At 46.2% G+C, this 18,132-nt stretch overlaps 1 long non-coding RNA gene across 1 annotated transcript; it reads left to right on the forward strand.

Annotated features, from left to right (window-relative positions):
• The first annotated feature begins 7,607 nt into the window (after nucleotides 1-7,607).
• LOC139701736 (uncharacterized) lies at nucleotides 7,608-7,952 on the forward strand. Its single transcript, XR_011704246.1, has 2 exons — nucleotides 7,608-7,695; nucleotides 7,820-7,952. It is a non-coding gene; the product is annotated as an uncharacterized lncRNA (long non-coding RNA).
• The last annotated feature ends 10,180 nt before the right edge of the window (nucleotides 7,953-18,132 follow it).

Raw genomic sequence — 18,132 nt, forward strand, 5'->3', positions numbered from 1 at the left:
TTTGATCTATAGTATATGGAGTAATAATTTTATTGGGAGAAATCCCAAACACTCCCTTGGCTGCTTTTATTCCTTTGAGTATTAATTGTCCTACAGCCTCAGGATACCAAGTAAGAATAGTATTAGGAGAATAAGATAAATGTATCCACAATAATGGACCTTCTTGCCAGAATACTCCTGTAGGTATATTTTTTGTTGGCAGTACAATAAATAATAAAGGCAAACTTATATCAATTCTATCCAAATGCATATTTTCCATATATGTTTCAATGATTTTTAATGCCTTTCTTGCTTCAGGCGTCAACATGCGGGGTGAATTTGGATCTGATGGACCTTTTAGAATATCAAATAAAGGTCCCAACTCTCCTGTTGGTATGCCTAGATAAGGCCTTATCCAATTTATGTCTCCTAATAACTTTTGAAAGTCGTTAAGTGATTTGAGTTGATCTACTCGTATTTGAATTTTGGGTGGACGGACCATGGTTGAGGATAATAAAACCCCTAAATAATTAATTGGAAGATTTAATTGTACTTTATCTATTGCTATCTCTAGATTATAATTTTTTAATAAATTTGTAAGTGTGGCATAACATTCTAGCAATGTGTTTTTATTTTTATGTGCCAATAACACATCATCCATATAGTGAAATATTTGTAGTTCAGGATTTTGATTTCTAAGTGGCTGGATTGCTTTGTTAACATAAATTTGACACATAGTTGGACTATTAGCCATCCCTTGAGGGAGTACTTTCCATTCATATCTCTGATCAGGACCTTCATGATTTAGTGCAGGGATAGTAAATGCAAAATGTGGACTATCCTCGGGATGAATTGGAATTGAAAAAAAAACAATCTTTAATATCTATAGCTAAAACATACCAGGTTTTTGGTAAAGCAGACAATTGGGGAATCCCTGATTGAGCAGGTCCCATAATAACCATCTCATTATTAATGGCTCTTAAATCTTGTAATAATCTCCATTTACCAGATTTCTTTTTAATGACAAAAATGGGAGTATTATGGGGAGATACGGAAGGTTGTATATGTCCCTCCGCTAATTGTTGTTTGACCAGGTCATGGGCTATTTGTATCTTTTCTTTAGTCAGGGGCCACTGAGGAACCCACACTGGTCTTTCTGATTTCCAAGTAATTTTGATTGTCTCAGTGGCCCTTTCTGAAAACCCAATCCATGTCTATTTGTTTTTTGATCTATTTGAATTGGTGCTGTCATACCTTGTTCTTGTTCTCTTAATCTTTCTTCTTTCCTAAAGCCTTGTCTAGCCCTAGTAGTGGGAGCATTAGGATTGATGTTATTTGTTAATGTCAAACCTAATTGATCTAGGACATCTCGTCCCCATAAATTTATAGGAAGATGATCCAATACATAGGGCTGTATAGTTCCTTCACATCCTTCAGGATCCTTCCAATCTAATACCATTGCACTTCTATGGGGATTAGTTGCCACTCCTAGGCCTCGAAGCATTTGAGTGGCTTGTTGTAATGGCCAGTGTTTTGGCCATTCTTGACGAGATATTATGCTAAGGTCTGCACCTGTATCAAGTAGCCCATTAAAGTCATGTCCTTGAATATTTAGTTTTAGCATTGGGCGAGAATCTAGATTTAAAGACAGCATAGCCCAATCTACACCTGTGGAGCCTAATCCCCTGGAACCTCTTTCTACAGTACGACTGGAAAATTTATCATGTAGGCTGGGTATTATTAATAACTGTGCTATTCTATCTCCTGGTGAAATTACTGATATACCTCTTGGAGAACTAGCTATAATTTTTATTTCACCTTCATAATCGGGATCAATTACCCCAGGACTTATCATAAGTCCTTTTAGTGTTGAAGAACTGCGTCCCAATAATAAGCCTACTGTTCCTTGGGGAAGAGGTCCTTTTACTCCTGTGGGAATGATTTGAACTCCCATCTCTGGAGTTAGTACTGCTCTGGCAGAGGCGCAGATGTCCAACCCTGCGCTCCCTCTAGTTTGTCTGATGAGGGATTTAATGGATAATGCGTCCTGGGTACTACCTTGATGGTGTTGCTGGGTTCCTCCACTGCCCCGTATATTTGTGGTTTTGGGCCCCGGAGCATTGGGCCCTCCAGTCCGTTTTTTGGCAATGGAGCCTGATGTCTTTCTCCACGATATCGTGGGTAAACACTTGGTCCTTGTCTGTTTTTTGATAACGGAATACCTTCTATGGTGGTTTGAGAACGGCATTCATTAGCCCAATGTTTCCCTCTACGGCATCGTGGGCAAATACCCGGTATTCTATTTCTTTGATACCTAGCCTTGTTAAACCCTCCTCCTATGGGGCAACTCCTTTTAAAATGTCCTGTTTGATCACAATTATAGCATGTTTTTGGCCTGGCATCTAAAGCCTGTTGTACTGCTGCTAAGACTTGCCCTTGTTCATTAATGTCTCTACATAATTTAATATATGTGTTTAAATCTTCATGTTTCCACGGTCTGATGACCTCTCTGCAGCAACGATTTGCTTGGTCGTAAGCCAGTTGTTTTATAAATGGCATTGCCTGTTCTGTATCTCCAAATACTCTAGATGCTGTCTGAATAAGCCTATCTACAAATTCAGCGTAAGGTTCATTAGCTCCTTGTATTACCTTAGATAATTGTCCTTGTAAATCTCCATGCCCCTGTAAAGTTTTCCATGCCCTAACTGCGTCTGCAGCAATTTGTGCGTATACGCCAGGATCATATTCAATTTGTTGCCGTTGACCCTCATAAGGTCCTTTTCCTAATAACATCTCTAGATTTCTTTGAGGGTAACCAGCTGTTGCATTTCGCCTAGCTGTCTCCATGCAAAATTCCTCATTGGCAACCTTCCATAACAAATATTGTCCTCCATTTAGCACAGATCGACACATGTTAGCCCAATCTGCTGGCGTCATGTCTAAGTTGGTAATGGATTCGACCATGCTCACAGTGAAGGGTGCTTGCGGCCCGTAGGTTGTTACAGCCTCCTTTAATTGCTTCACTGTTTTGAAATCTAAAGCACGGTGAATTCGTTGCCCTCCTGCCTGCTCAAGTACAGGGCATGCTAATCTTTGGGGTCCTGCCTCAGGATTCCGTCCATCAACTACGGGAGTTGAGGGCCGCTCAGCTGTAGATGGAGCTGTTGGTTGAATTACGCCCTCTGGTGACAGAACGGGGTTAGTAGCAGCCTCCTGTTGTAATTCCCCACCTGATGGTTGTTTTTCCTCTAAGCTTTCTTTCTTCAAATCTTCCTCTGTCTGACTAGCTTGAGAGACCTTCTCTTTCGCTTGACCTAACATGTTTTCTACCATAGTCTGGACCTCTAACAATTTACTTAACAGTCTTTCGGTTTGTTTTTTACTAGTTTCTAATCTACTATAAAGGTAATGCAACCCAATAAGATAGCATAAAACAAAACCGAAACAGAATGAAACAAAAACCGAACAAAGAATAGTTGTATCAATTTTCTCTTTCTCAGGGCCGAATAACTTCAAACCTTGAGCCAACTAATTTTCCCAGTTTGCCTGAGAAAATTCTAGGGATAGGCAGCTTGAAACAAAAACAAGATAAATCAAAACGAGAACACATTGTTTTTTGAAATGGTCACCCATTTTGTTGCCTTCCCTCAGGGGCGAGCAATTTTACTCACCTCCAAGCTTCAGGCGTTCCCCGTGCGGGCCGCCAGTTGCCGCAGTCTGGCTGGGCACAAAATCACGAGCCACTCAAGCAAGAACAAAGTTTATTTTTTGAAACTGCCGCCAATGTCCGGTACGCGCCCGGGAAGATTTTTTCCACCCACGCAGCCTCCTCCCGGACCCGCCGAGAGAGCTCCTCCCCCGGAACTCCCTCCTACTGTACTTCCCCAACCAATGGGAACTCTCCAGGAGTCGTAGCCGGCCTAGGTGAACAGCAGGAGTCCAATATCCATATGAATGCAAATCTTAACATAATCATATCATCTCAATGGCAGCTGGCGTCACCTTTAGACTAAAAATGCCATGCATCATATACTTGGCTCTTAGCAACAATGCTCATCATCATGTAAGAAGACTAATTCAGCAGGGACCTATTGCTCCTGTTTCAGGGTTTCTAGATCTGGTTCCTGGGATTGTATATAAATAAAATGAAATGGATTTGGATGTAGTTCATTGCTGGCCTAGCATGTGAGAGACTCTGCATAGATCACCAGAACTGACAAAGTAACAAAAACAACCTTAAAATCACACATTTAACCAAAAGTCAAGACATCTATATGCAGACATATACTCATTCTAGAGATGCAAAGTAAACACAGACATATCCACATAATATATTTCCTACATATTCAATATGTGGCATATAATATTCCTTTCATTTATTTCTAAGCAATTTGAACTCTGGCTGAAATGAGGCTCTCGTGGGTCTTTGCTGACCCTCCTCTCAGGTCCAGCAAGGTCTCTGCCCAGGAGTGTGGGCTCAACACAGAGAGAAGCCACCCCACAGGGCCAGGCCCAGCACTGACTCCTGGTTTCTGAGTCTCCCCTGGCCATGGCCTCTTAGCTTGGCTCAGCCGCAGGGTGTAGAGAATCTTCCTTTCCTGGAACTGTTGCCCACAGCCTGAGGGTAGGTCCTCTGCTTCCCCAGGTCCTCAGCCCCACTGCCCAGGAGAGCTACATCCTCCCAGCCCCAGGGCCAGAGCATGCAGCTCTGGGGCAGCTCCACCTGAGCTCAGCCTGGCTGAACCCCTGCCCAGCCTCTCCCATCTACAGCTATGGGCCAGGCTACATGGGCAGTGACCACACAGACTCCATTTTACCCTGAGACTCCACCTCCTGTAAGAAGTGCTTCTCCCATGGGAACCCCGGCCTCTGTGCCTGTCAACAGAGGCTGGAACAGCAGTTTGGCAACACAAAATGACAATTCTTATACAATGTAAAGTTGTTCTCTTTGTGATCCCCATGTTTCCTGGGCCATGCATCCTGTCAGAGAATGGTCGTCTAGATGTTGGTGACCATTCTTTAACTTGTGCTAACCTAGAGTGATTTTGACCCACTTCCCTGCTGCTTCTGATTTTAGATCCTGTGATGTTTGTTTGTGGTTTTGAACCAGCAACAGCCACTTGTGATTAATGTTCTGCCATTCTTTACTTGTGGTATAAAAAGTGGACTCAAACCCCTGGAGGGTGTCCAAGGGTGTAGACTTGCCGCCTGGCCCTTGGCCCACTAGCTCCTGAATAAATGCCTGTCTCCTGCTTTAAGATCAATGGGGTGATTTACTGCAATCTCGCCATGACATTAGTACACAAGCAAGGTCCTTCCTTCCTCTAAAGCTCAGAACACATTTCTACAACTGTTCACCTGCAGGCTGTCACCTTGCTAAGGAGAAACTTGCTTCTGTAATGCATCCTCCAGTGTCCACAGCAATGGAAAGTCACTGTTCCAGGCAGCAGGAGGACCCTGTGCAGGTCCTGAACTCCATGATGCTCATGCTCAGTCCTGAGAATGGAGAGGCAGCCATGGGTTTAGGCAAGAATTACCAGCTTTACCTGCCAGGCTCAGGGTGTCTGAACTTAGAGTTCCATGGGCAGGGTAGCACACGCCTATAGTCCTGGACACCTTGAGACTGAAGGAGGAGGAATGGAGGTTCAAGGCCACCCCAGGAAAACTATAGAACACAGTATGGAAACAAAAGGGAGCTGAGATGTATGTAGTTCATCGTGGCCTAGAATGTGAGAACCCTTAATGCATCACTGCAGTCAAGAAACTAATAAATAAATAAATAAATAAATACATAAAATCATATGTTTAACAAAAAGTCAAGAAATACCTATGTTCATGCACATATTCATACAGGAGTTACAGAGTAAACACAGACATGTCCATAGGATTTATATTTTAAATATTACATATGTGGCATGGAGTATTCATTTTAGTTCTAAGCAAATTGGTCCCTGGCTGAGAAGAGGCTTTGGGGGTCTTTGCTTACCCTCCTCTCTGGTCTATCAGGGTCTCTAACCAGGACAGTGAGCTCAGCACTGAGTGCAGAGCCAGGCGAGAGCTGACTTCTGGTCTCTGAACATCCCCTGGCCATGGCCTCTCTGTTTGGCTCAGCCCTCCAGGGGTGGAGCACCTTTCTCCCCTGGATCCCTTGCCAGGCAGCCTGAGGGCAGGGACTCTGCTTCCCCAAGTCCTCACCACACTTCCCAGAAGAACCTCCACTTCAGAGCTCAGGGCCAGATCCTGCAGCTCAGCCTGCATGAGTTCCTGCCCCAGCCTCTCCCATCTATGTCACCAGCAAAGTCCTTCCTTCATCAGATGCTCTGCACACATTCCCACATTTGTCCACCTGCAGGTTGTCACCTTTCTAAGGAGAAACTTGACCTGAATGTTCTTTTCCCAACCTCACAGTAAAGATTTCATTGTAGTCTCTCTTCCCAAAGGAACATTTCACAAGCACAGGGATATTTTAAAAAGGGTGAAGCTTTTAAATCTCCCCCTTTTCCCTTTATTTACTGCTCACCAGCTCTGTCCTGCTGTTTGTGGTAGAAACAAGTGAGCCCTCCCAATGATGGGTAGCGGGGGCTCTGACTCAGAGGTAGAGAACTGTGCAGCATGCACCAGGCCTTGGGTTCACTCATCAGCTCCACAGGGAGGAAGAAAGGAATGAAATAATGAGAGAAAGAAAGATAAAAAGAAAGAAAAGTAGTAAGAAATGAAGGAATAAAGAAAGGAAGGAAGGAAGGAAGGGAGGGAGGAAAAGACAAGAAAAAAAGGTTTCTGATAACTATGAGAAGAACAAAAGTGAAGGACTTTGTCCTGCTTTATGCCTGAAAAAGTTGCTAGAGGACCTGATACAGGACATTATGTTTAGAGACAATGAAGCCCTCTTGAGGTAATGAGGCATTATTAAGAATTAAAAGTCCCTGTGATAATACTGGAAAAGCAGAGATATGTAAGGATTCAGAATATTTGCTGTTTTTACCAAGATGCTGGAGCAGCCCTATATTCTCTAGTCTTCTATAGTACTTTCACTTGTTTGTAAAATTATTCTTCTCCTAAAGGACAGTTAAGAGGAATAGCCTGGCTGGCCTTTGACTGCTGGTCTGGAGAAGATGGGCAGCATGATGAGTATGAATGTGCTCTGTGGGACTCTAAGGCAGGGAGGGCTGGGTCCATGGGTGGGTCCCCTGCCTCTTACCCATGCTGTGCCAATGTCCAGAAACCCCAAACACCTCAGTTAGTTTATACATCTTCCTCTATTGGTGCCTTTCTGTTTTTACCTCCAAAGCATAAACTACCCCCTTGCTTCTGTAATGTCCCCTCCTCCTCCAAGGTCACCAACAGAGAACTGTGCTTAAGACACCAGGACAGCCTGTCCTGAATGAGAAAGTGACTACAGATCCAGCTCAGAAGGCTGACTGTGTCCTATGGCCTCAGGGAACCATATTTCCCCCAAGCAAATCTGAGGTGCCCTGGTCTGACCTGGGACACCTGGACACACTGAGCCTATGTTGATTGACCAGGAGGTCCGCCATGAAGCTGGGCCCAGGCTGCCTAGCCCTGCTAATTTGCATGTGCCCACAGCCCAGCCCACTGCCCTGAGGACTTCTTAAGAGGCTGCTCACACCCTGTGCAGGAGTCAGTCCCAGTAAGGACACAGCATGGCCATGAGGGCCCCTGCTCAGCTCCTGGGGCTCCTGTTGCTCTGCCTTCCAGGTAAGGAGGGACAGCACTGGGAATTTACTAATCACAGTGTGGTCAGTGCTGCCTGGCTACACAGGAGTGTCCTCTTGTAACATAATGCTCATAAGAATATTCATATTTATTTTTCCAATGGCAGGTGTCAGATGTGACATCATGATGACCCAGTCTCCATCCTCCTTGCCTGTGTCTCGTGGAGACAGAGTCACCCTCACCTGCAGGGCCAGTCAGGGCATTAGCAGTAATTTACACTGGTATCAGCAGAAACCAGGGCAAGCTCCTAAGCTCCTCATCTATCATGCAAACAATTTGCAATCTGGAGTCCCCTCCAGGTTCAGTGGCAGTGGATCTGGGACAGATTTCACTCTCACCATCAGCAGCCTGGAGCCTGAAGATGTTGCCACTTATTACTGTCAACAGCATAACAGTTACCCTCCCACAGTGACACAGGCCATGACAAAAACCTCCCAGGGAGCAGAAGTGTGAGGCTGTGGTGCCCCAGCTGCTCCTCCTGCTTCCTCCACCTGCTGAGGGCACAGCTCAGAGGCACCAGGCCCTGAGCACTACAAGGAGGGTCAGTCAGAGGATCCAGAGGGGGCTCATCTGCACCCTGACCCTTCAGCTCAGCCCCAGCAGGCAATGAGCTCACTGTATGATAGAGAAAGTAATTTAAGACCTGAAGAGACTGAATTAGGTCATATCAGGTATTGTGCAGCAAAGACAGGCCTCTCCAAGTATTCCACATGGGAATATTTTAATCTTTATTTTTTAGTATAGTTTAAGTATCCAGCAAAACTGGATGAAGTGCAGAGTTCTCCTGTTTCCCCCCCTGCTCCCACAGCCCCTCCATCACCACCCCAGACTCTGTTGCTTCTGTTACAATTCATCAACCTCTGCCCACATCTATAGGTCACACCACGGTCACTTTGTGCATTTTGTGGAACTAGACAAGTGCACAGTGACATATGTCCAACAGTGTGGCCTGGCACAGTGCATGTCCCTCCCTCACACTGTCTGAGCTCCAGCTGCTCCTCACTCCACCCTCTTCTGCAGACCTTAATGATTTTCCATTCTGTAGTTTCATCTGTGCTGAGTGACAACTGCCTGGCACTCACAGCATGATGATGTTCAGACTGGCCTGTCACCCTGAGTGCTGTGCACACAAACCTCCTCCAGGGGTTTTCACTACAGCATAGAGAGTTGTTTCCTTTTTTTACAAATTTGTTTTTCAAAGTTGGTATTAAATCCACACACACACTACAGTTAGCTACATTCATGGTCACATTTATATCTATCTATCTATCTATCTATCTATCTATCTATCTATCTATGTATCTTTCTATTTATTTTTTGAGATAGGATCTCTCTAAGTTTTTAGGTCCTTGCGAGGTTTCATGGACACCAACCCTGAGTCTTTTGGCCTGTGGACCTGGAGTTGCACCTGCTGTCCTCTTTTGGGCTAAGAGACCTGGAGACCTGGACGGGGAATGCACCTGGTCTCTCTCCTTCTGAGGTTGTGGCCTCTTGGACTGAGATCCAAACAAAGATGGGAAGGGCAATGCTGTTTTCAACCTGTTTTGACCAGGCCTTGGAGGAAACAAAGTGGGTGCATTAGGGACAATTCCCTTTTGGAATAGGTATGGCCAGATATTTAAAAATGAGTCAGAATTTAAAATAAGTACTTTACAAATAAATGGTCATTTAAAGGTCATTACTGAGAAAGGACTGCCAATAATTAGCATGAACAAACAAATATTCTACATAGTCATCTATTCCCCCATTTAGGCTCATGAACCATTGTCATGGAGGTCCCTCCTTGGACTCCTACAATATCAGTCTCTTTTCACCCAGTTCATGTTACCGCTGGCACTTGAAGGCATCCAACTCACCAAGAGGGCTGGACACTGTTGACCCCCATTATTCTTTCCACACCATCAGACTAGACTGACACCTGGCATCCACCTGACCACAGTGGACCTGGCCGACACTGGAAGGCTGGGAAGGTTCTCATCTGTGCCTTTGGGTTCAGTCCTGTGTCAGCCAGAAACATGTGGAGATCTCCTGAGAGCTTCCATGGGTGCTATAATTCTTACATAATACACCATTCAACCAAGCAACTCATTTACAGAAAAATAATCAACCTAGTGCATTTGACCATGATATTATCATAAACGCAGGTGCAGTGTTGTTAACAGAAGAGAAACCCACACAAATCAAGCTATGCTGGCCCTGAGCCCCATGGAGTTGATTCCCTGTCCTGCCTGGTATGGAGAAGGCTCAGAGGCACTGAACCTGTGTGGTTCTGTTTCTCTCAGACATCGAATATTTGCTCTTCAGAATCGAAGGGTCATCCCCACCCTCTCTACTCTGCCCATGGAGCACCTTGAGATATTCTATCTGCTCACTTTGGTTTTCTGGTCAAAAGTTTTTTACCCAAAGGATTGTCATAGTCACTCTGCCATTAAACTGAGTGAAATTATGAACACATGGTTGTCAGATCCCACAGGACAAGGGACTAATTGTGAAGAAAGGATCCCATTTTTGAAGCTAGGACTATAGATCCTGGTGATCAATGGCTAGTAGGAATCTATCTACACATTTTATAAAGTGACAGGAAAATGTGTCAATTCTGGAAGAGCTTCAGGAATGGTCCTCCTGATGTCATTGCCACTGGTGACAGCTGGTAGGACAGTTGAGCAGGTGTCAACATGGAGCTTCAGGTGATCCAGGAGGTGGTCAGCACAGGTCCAGGCAGTGTCATGAGGCACAGGGAATGTGACCTGCACAGAGTGACAAGGAGATGTGACCTCCAGCCACAGCCTCCTGGTCAGCCTGAGGCTGAGAATCATGGGGTCCAGTCTCTTCCTTCCTCACTGTGATGTCATAGTGTCACCTGGATATGACAGAAGCCATCCTGGCTGCTTAAGCCAAGGTCTGATCTTGGCCATGGACTAGGATCAGGAGGCAGGAGGAGCAGGTTCAGGCTACTTGCAGCCCTAATCCCCTCACCATGGGCCTGTGTGTGCCGAGGTCAGGAGACACAGCCATGTGTGTGGCAGATGTGTCTGTGAAGCTCCAAGTTGCTCTGCCCACCTGCTCTCCTCTCAACAGCACAGCCCAACCAGGGGTTGGCTCTGAGGCCTTAACCTCGGGATCCTCCTGCATTGATCTCAGACAGGTGGGGTTAGGAGAGCCCAGCAGTGAAAGAGCAGCCCCTGCCCACACACACACTCATTCATGCACACACACACACACACACTGACACACACACTCACACACACAGACACACACACACACACACACATACACACACACACCCACAGTAGCCTGAGATTAAGGTTGGGAGAGAAATCATGAACATGGCTCATAAGGGTAGGTATAATCTTCCATTTCTCTCTCATTTGAGGACTCACAGGTGCTACTGTGATGACCCAGGCTCTTCCCTCCTGCCTCTCACCCATCCACCTCCTGTAGGTCCACACAGAGCTTTCTACAGACAGATGGATACATAGATTCTTGCAGAAGCCAGGAGAGTCTATGTCGCTTCTGATCCTTTGGGCTTCCAGTTGTCTCTGGGTCTCAAGCAACTTCAGTGGCAGAGGGTCAGGGACAGATTTCATGCTTCACCTCAGGACAGTGGAGGCTGAGGAGGCTGGTGTTATTGCTGTGTGCAAGTTAAAAAAATTAACTATAAAAAATTAAGATATAAAACCCCACAAACCTCCCTGCTAGGTGGCCCAGCTGCCACAAGTGCTGCATGTCAGAGGAGAGGCACTGCAGATTCTCTGTCTGTTGGAGAGAAAGATCCTGGGATCTCAGGGGCACAGAGTGTAGTCAAAGACTCTGGACCATGTACCTAGCTTAGAGCGCAAGCTCTTTTTAAGACCTCATCAGAGGGGCAGGGCAGGAGCAGGAGGGAGGATGAAGGGTCTTCAGGAGCCTCTGGTCAACCCAGCAAGATGGAAGGGGAGCTGAATGACAGCTCAGACTGGGGCTCCCTCCTATCAAGTGCCTTCAACAGGACCAGGCTTAGAATCAGGTGGTTTGTGACAACACAAAATATGTGTTTTCTTTAGCATTTATTTTTGTGTAAACCTCTTCTGCAAGTGGCTGGACTTGAGCAGGGCTACAATGACCTCCTCTCCCACACCCTTCTTTGTACTTCCTTTATTTTTGGTCCATGTCCCTTTCCAGCTCAGGGTCAGGCTCAGCATTTTACACCACTCTCCCAGGGAGGCTGTGCACTGTGAGCACAGGTGAGCCTCTCCCAGCCCAGGTAGCAGCAGGGAAGGGGACAATGGGATCAGCTCAGAGGCCTATGAGAGCAGAGAGGGGTGGGCATGGTTTCTGGGAAGATGATGATTCCTCATGAGCAGAGTGGTGCTGAAGCCCTTGGCTGCTCTTCTCCATGGCCCAGACATGTGCCTTCCTTGGCCCAGAAGGAATGAATCCCAGGTTTGAATGTCCAGTGTGCTGAGGATGGAAAAACACAGAGTGAACCTGGGTCCTTTCTGCTTTCACTGAGCTATTGCAAATCCTCACATGCTCCAACCTTATTATTTGATTTATTTCTTAAACCTTCCCTGGAGGAATGAAGAAAGTAAGATTTGCTTCTAGCATCATTCTACCTTCTATAGAAAAGATGTGAAGGAGCCTTTCTGGGCTTGAGCCCTGCTGCTCTGGAGAGAGAGGCATTGTCCCCTGTTAAGTGCATTGGGAAAAGTGAGGTCAAAGGGCTGGAATCATGATAGGTTCCCTCCTCCTCTGGTGTCTGAGTCAGGCCAAGCCAAGTTCCAGTGAAACCCCAACACCTCCAAAGCTTTAAACATTCATCTCTCTTCCTGTCTTCAGTGCTCTGTTTATATTCTAAACATAAAAATTTCCCCCATTTCCTATTCCTCCCTGCTCCAAGGTTCTTGTCAAAACTCCAAGAGTATTTTCATTAAGAAATACTACATGGTGACCCATGCTTGTAATCCCAGTGGCTTGGGAGGCTAACAAAGAGAATCATGAGTTCAAAGCCAGCCTCAGCAAAAGCAAGGAACCAAGGAATTCAGGGAGACCCTGTCTCTAAATAAATACAAAATAAGGCTGGGGATGTGACTCAGTGGATGAGTGCCCCTGAGTTCAATTCCTGGTACCAAAAAGAAAAAAAAAAAAAGAAATTAACCCTAGAGCTGGTTGTGGTTATGTATGACTGCGATCTCAGCAACTTGGAAGTCTGAAGCAAGAGGATCACAACTTCAAAGCCCACCTCAGATACATACATGCTGTCGGCAGGCAAAATATATTTATTTTGAGACTGGTTGTCACTATTGCTTTAGTAAAGGATGGACCGAAACATGCATGTATGGTTATTTTTCCTTAACATGAAGAATATATATATATATATATATATATATATATATATATATATATATATATATATATATATATATATATATATATATAAAGACAGACTGGGGATTTTGCTGTATGACTAAACAAACTCTAACCCTTGTATATGGTACAATCCATGTGACATCCAACAAAAGAAAAGAAAAGAAAGAAGGAAAGAAAGAAAGAAAGAAAGAAAGAGAGACAAAGAAAGAGTGGGCTGGGGATATAGCACTAGGCCCTGTGTTCAAACCCAGCACCAAAAAAAAAAAAAAAAAACGAAAGGAAGAAAAAAAAGAAACAATATAAACCATTTTCAGAACCATGACAAGATCAATGGGTCATCACACACAGAACAGTGAACCAAATCTGTCCTGTGCCCCCCAGAGTGAAACATGTTTTCTGCAGGCAAATCTATGATGTCCTAGTTTAATGTAGGACACCTGGGTACATGGGATCTGTGCTGAAAGACATATGAGCCAGCCCAACAGCTGGGACCAGCCCTGCTGATTTGCATGTGCCCATAGCACTGCCCACTTCCCTGAGGACTTCTTATGAGGCTGTTCACACCCTGTGCAGGAGTCAACCCAAGTCAGGACCCAGCATGGCCATGAGGGCCCCTGCTCAGCTCCTGGGGCTCCTGCTGCTCTGCCTCCCAGGTAAGGAGGGACAGCACTGGGGATGTGCTCTACCTAGTGTGGTTAGTGTTGCCTGGCTTCTCAGGGAAGTCCTCCTGAAACATGAATAATTATAGGAATATTTATGTTTATGTTTCCAATGTCAAGTGCCAGATGTGACATCATGATGACCCAGTCTCCATCTTCCCTGTCTGCATCTTCAGGAGACACAGTCACCCTTACCTGCAGAGCCAGTCAGAATATTAACAGTTGGTTAGCTTGGTATCAACAGAAACCAGGGCAAGCTCCTAAACCCCTGATATATAAGGCATCAAATCTGCAATCTTGGGTCCCTTCAAGGTTCAGTGGCAGTGGATCTGGGACAGATTACACTCTTACCATCAGCAGTGTGGACCCTGAAGATGTTGCCACTTATTACTGTCAACAGCATAACAGTTACCCTCCCACAGTGATACAGGCCATGACAAAAACCTCCCAGGGAGCAGAAGTGTGAGCCTGGGCTGCCCTCGCTGCTCTTCCTGCTGCCTCCACCTGTTGAGGGCACTGATCAGGGGCACCAGGCTCTGGAGGTCTCTAGTAGACTGTGGTAGGAAGGGCCAGGTAGGCTCCTATGCACCCCACCCTCTTTCCTTCTCAGCCCCAACAGGTGAGACATGACCATTTCCTCCAGGTTTAGTGAGTCACTTTGTCATTTTATTGGAGGAGTTGGCTTTCTCTGTCAGTTTGGATTCCTACCTCAAATTAAAAGACACCCTAGACATTTCAAGTGTCATTTTTTGAAATCCATGGAATCACATTCTAAGTCAAAGCTGTCAAAGCCTGGGATCTGTGCATGAGAAGGGCCCCTGGTCCCCAGAAGCCACAGGAACTCTGAGTGAAGGTGGAGCCTGAGGATTCCTGCACTAGCCCAGGAACTCCTTGGGACACTGACACCCAAACTATAGCACAGACAATAATGTGCACATAACTGTTGTGATTTCTACATGCAGCAAAGAAAATAGAAAAGGTGCTGGGGTGTGGATCAGTGGTTAAGTGCCCCTGGGAACAATCCCTGGTACCAACAGCAACAGCAATATCAGCTCACTGTGCAGGTTTAACCTTGAACCCTCCTCCTCCCTAGGCATCCCATAGCAGGTGCCAGCACCTCCTCTCTGTGTTGCCTTGGCCTGGGCAAGACCCACCACAGTCCTACCTACTCATTCTCTGATGGCTCCCAATCTTAACTCCTCTGGTGGCAAGTTATCATCTGCTTTTGACACATGTCCATCAAGTTTGCTCAGGCCTGATACACTCCCAGGTGAACTTCTCTGAGCCATCTAGTATGGGGCAGGAGACCATCACTGCAGTAGTTTTGAAACTGGAGTTTCCTGGCTTCTGTAGGCAGGTGGGGTCAGCACAAGCTGCAGCCTTTGGAGCTCAGGAGTGTTGCTGCTCTTAACAGGGGCCATGATCAACAGCCTTGCTCAGACCCCAGAAAACTATGCTCACGTCCTTGACTCAGATCACTCCTCTGTACACGTTAAGGTTAGGACCATATGCTCTGCCCAGACATCTGCTATCCTCAAGTAATATGTCAGTTGTCCCCGTTACCATGGCTGCACTGGGAAGGCAGTGCAACTTCTTTGTGCCATTTGAGGATAGTCTAGCTTCTTTCCCTCTGGCATTGACATATGTGTAAAATGAATGAGGTCACAGGGGTCAAGTGATGCCATAAGGAAAGGGAAGGCTCTTGGGACCCTGGAACACTGTTTGTGTGTTATGTGGAGCCTCCGCATCTCCTCAAGTCCAATCTCATTGTACCACTTCCATCTTAATGTAAGTAGAGCTGGGCCCAGCTGGTACTGCCCTGTGCTGAGTCCCACACTCCCCTGTGGTGAGAAGCTCAGTCACACAGTCACTCAGTACCCAGGGCATGGTGCCAGGGCTAAGGGATGCTTGGGAGCTCCTTTTTAAACAGTAAACAGTTCTTTCTTTCTTTCCTTCTGTTTTATTTCCTGGGGATGGCCTGCTCTTCTCTAGTGCTCTTCAGGTCTATGCAGTGACTATTGGGAAGTATCAGAGGCTCACATGCTCTCCTCATCAAGTACAAACACCCCTACCCCTAGCATTGTGCTGGGCCCAATGGCCACACAGCAGGGCTCCTGGGTCACAGCACAAGCTTGCTGCAGAGTGTCCTGCTCTAGACCCCTCAGCACAGACAGGCATCCCAGGTAGCTGATGAGTGGTTGGTGCAGCTCACCCAGCATGGAGGGTGTCGTCTCAGCTCTGCACAGAGCTCAGCCAGCACTGAGCGTCCTTCTCAATGGTTGGAGATACAAGGAGCAACGCCTTGTCCCTCCCCTGAAGGGGAGGAGTCAGCAGGCCTCAGACATCTGGGCCCCATCATGTTCACAGTGTGACAGGCCCATCAGTTGCTGAAGGTCTGCAGCCCAATCACTGGACAGCATGGACTTCACTGGAAAACAGAGGTCTTCCCATCTCCTGTTCATTATGTCTAAGCAATATGATGACCTCATCCAGGCAGAGTCCCATGGGGTAGTGCTGCATGGTGTCCACAGGACCAGAGATTCTTCAGGCTGTGCTTCACCCTAGAACAAGAGAGTTCTCATTGATTGAGGTCAGGCCTGAGGGCTGAACTGCTGGGGATTCCAGATGCCTACTATGTCAGGCAGAAGTCTGTGGCAGGTGGGTCTTTGCTGTGCTGCTGGGTCCTGTATCTGGTCCCTGTACCTCTCTGAACAGACACTTGGGTATACCATGCTCTCCTTCTGTACCTTGTGGGTACACCTGGGGCCATGACCTGACCAATACCCTGAAATCTGTCCCACCCAAGCAGAACTGAACCCAGGTCACTGCAGGACACTGCCATGTTCACCAGCTGTCACTTTTCAAACTAGTGAACACTTGTTGCAGATAACTTCCCCTTTCTTTCCAATACACATACATATAGGGTCCTTTACAGGTCTTCCCTTGGGGGCTAAATTTGCTCAATTATTGCAAAAGTTACTCATGGGGAAAGATTATGAAGCATACAGGGAATGACATGCAGTTGAGGTGACAGCAGTGTTCAGTCAGTAGTGTTCCCCTTCTCTTCTCTCTTCCAAAACCACCTCATTGACATCTCATGTGGGTCACATGGCCCAGATGTCAACTGCCCTAAGACAAGAATGTCTTATGAGTTCCTGAAGAGATGTTAATCTTTTGTTGTTAAGTAATTTAACAATTTCTGTATGGGGATCACTTGAGTTTCCTACAGAATCTCTCTTAGTGATGAAGGAAGAGAAAGCTTCATGAATTGGGGAGAAAAAGATCCATGGTCAAGACTTTGGGACCCTAAACTACAGATCCTGGTTGTTAATGCTGTCCCTAGACAGCAAACACAGGAGACACTAAAGAGTACAGGATACCACATCTAGAAGCCCTGGGACAGGAGCACTGATCCTGTCCCATGCGGGACACAAAGGCTTGGGAGCTCTGCCCTTCACTCAGGCCCACAGAGCTGCTGGGGCTCTGCACAATGGCAGTGTCTCCCCAAATGCAAGCTCAGGAGGGTTTTATATTTTTGACCTTTATTAACCACAACTTGATGAAGGGGTTCATGGAGTACCCTTAGAATACAGGTCAGCAGAGGACGAGGCTGGTGGGAGGACAAGGGCCCTGCTCTGAGGATGCCCCCAGTGAGCAGGGAGGATGGACTGTCCTTGAGATTTCAAAAGAGGGGACAGGACATACTGAAAGCCCATTCAGGGATTGTAACCAGACCCTGGAGGTGTCCTGAGAGGAGGGGACAGGAGTGGAAAGGAGAGGTATTGTAATTCCAGTGCTGTTCCCAGGTTGTTCCTAGAGCCCTCAGCAAGAGGCAGGTCACTGTTCAGTGCACAGGGGCCCAGGCAGGGCTGAGCTCCATCTTCACTCGAGCCATGAAAGGAACTAAAACTTGTTTCTAAAATTCCTGCAATTTGTCCAGAAAGACACTTAGGAAACAGCCCTGCACCTGCTGCTCTGGGGGGACACACTCCATCCTGTCTGAGTGTGTCTTTTGGAGAGGCTGAGGCACATGGGCTGGATTATGATGGTCACATCCTCCCCCAGACTCTTAGTCCTGCAAGGTCAATTTGTCTAGAAAAACCCAAGCATCCTCAAGGAGTTTTCAAATTCTAATTTTTTTTGTCCTCATTGTTCTTTTTATATCCTAATCATGACAAATCCTTTTTCCCCTTAATTTCTCCCTGTTACTGTCAATAATAAAGAATTGTCATTAAGAAACCCAAGAAAGATATTTCCTGAATCATGAAGAGAACAATATGTCAGCTTACAAGAGAGTGCACTGATTCTGTCCTGCATGTTTCAAGCAGAAACATATTCTCCCTGGCACATCTGTGCTGCTCTTAACTGACCTGGGACATTGGGGATACTGAGTATTGGTTGAGTGACTGAG

The sequence above is a fragment of the Marmota flaviventris genome, chromosome 14 (genome assembly GCF_047511675.1).
Source record: "Marmota flaviventris isolate mMarFla1 chromosome 14, mMarFla1.hap1, whole genome shotgun sequence".
In the NCBI taxonomy this organism is placed as follows: Eukaryota; Metazoa; Chordata; class Mammalia; order Rodentia; family Sciuridae; genus Marmota; species Marmota flaviventris.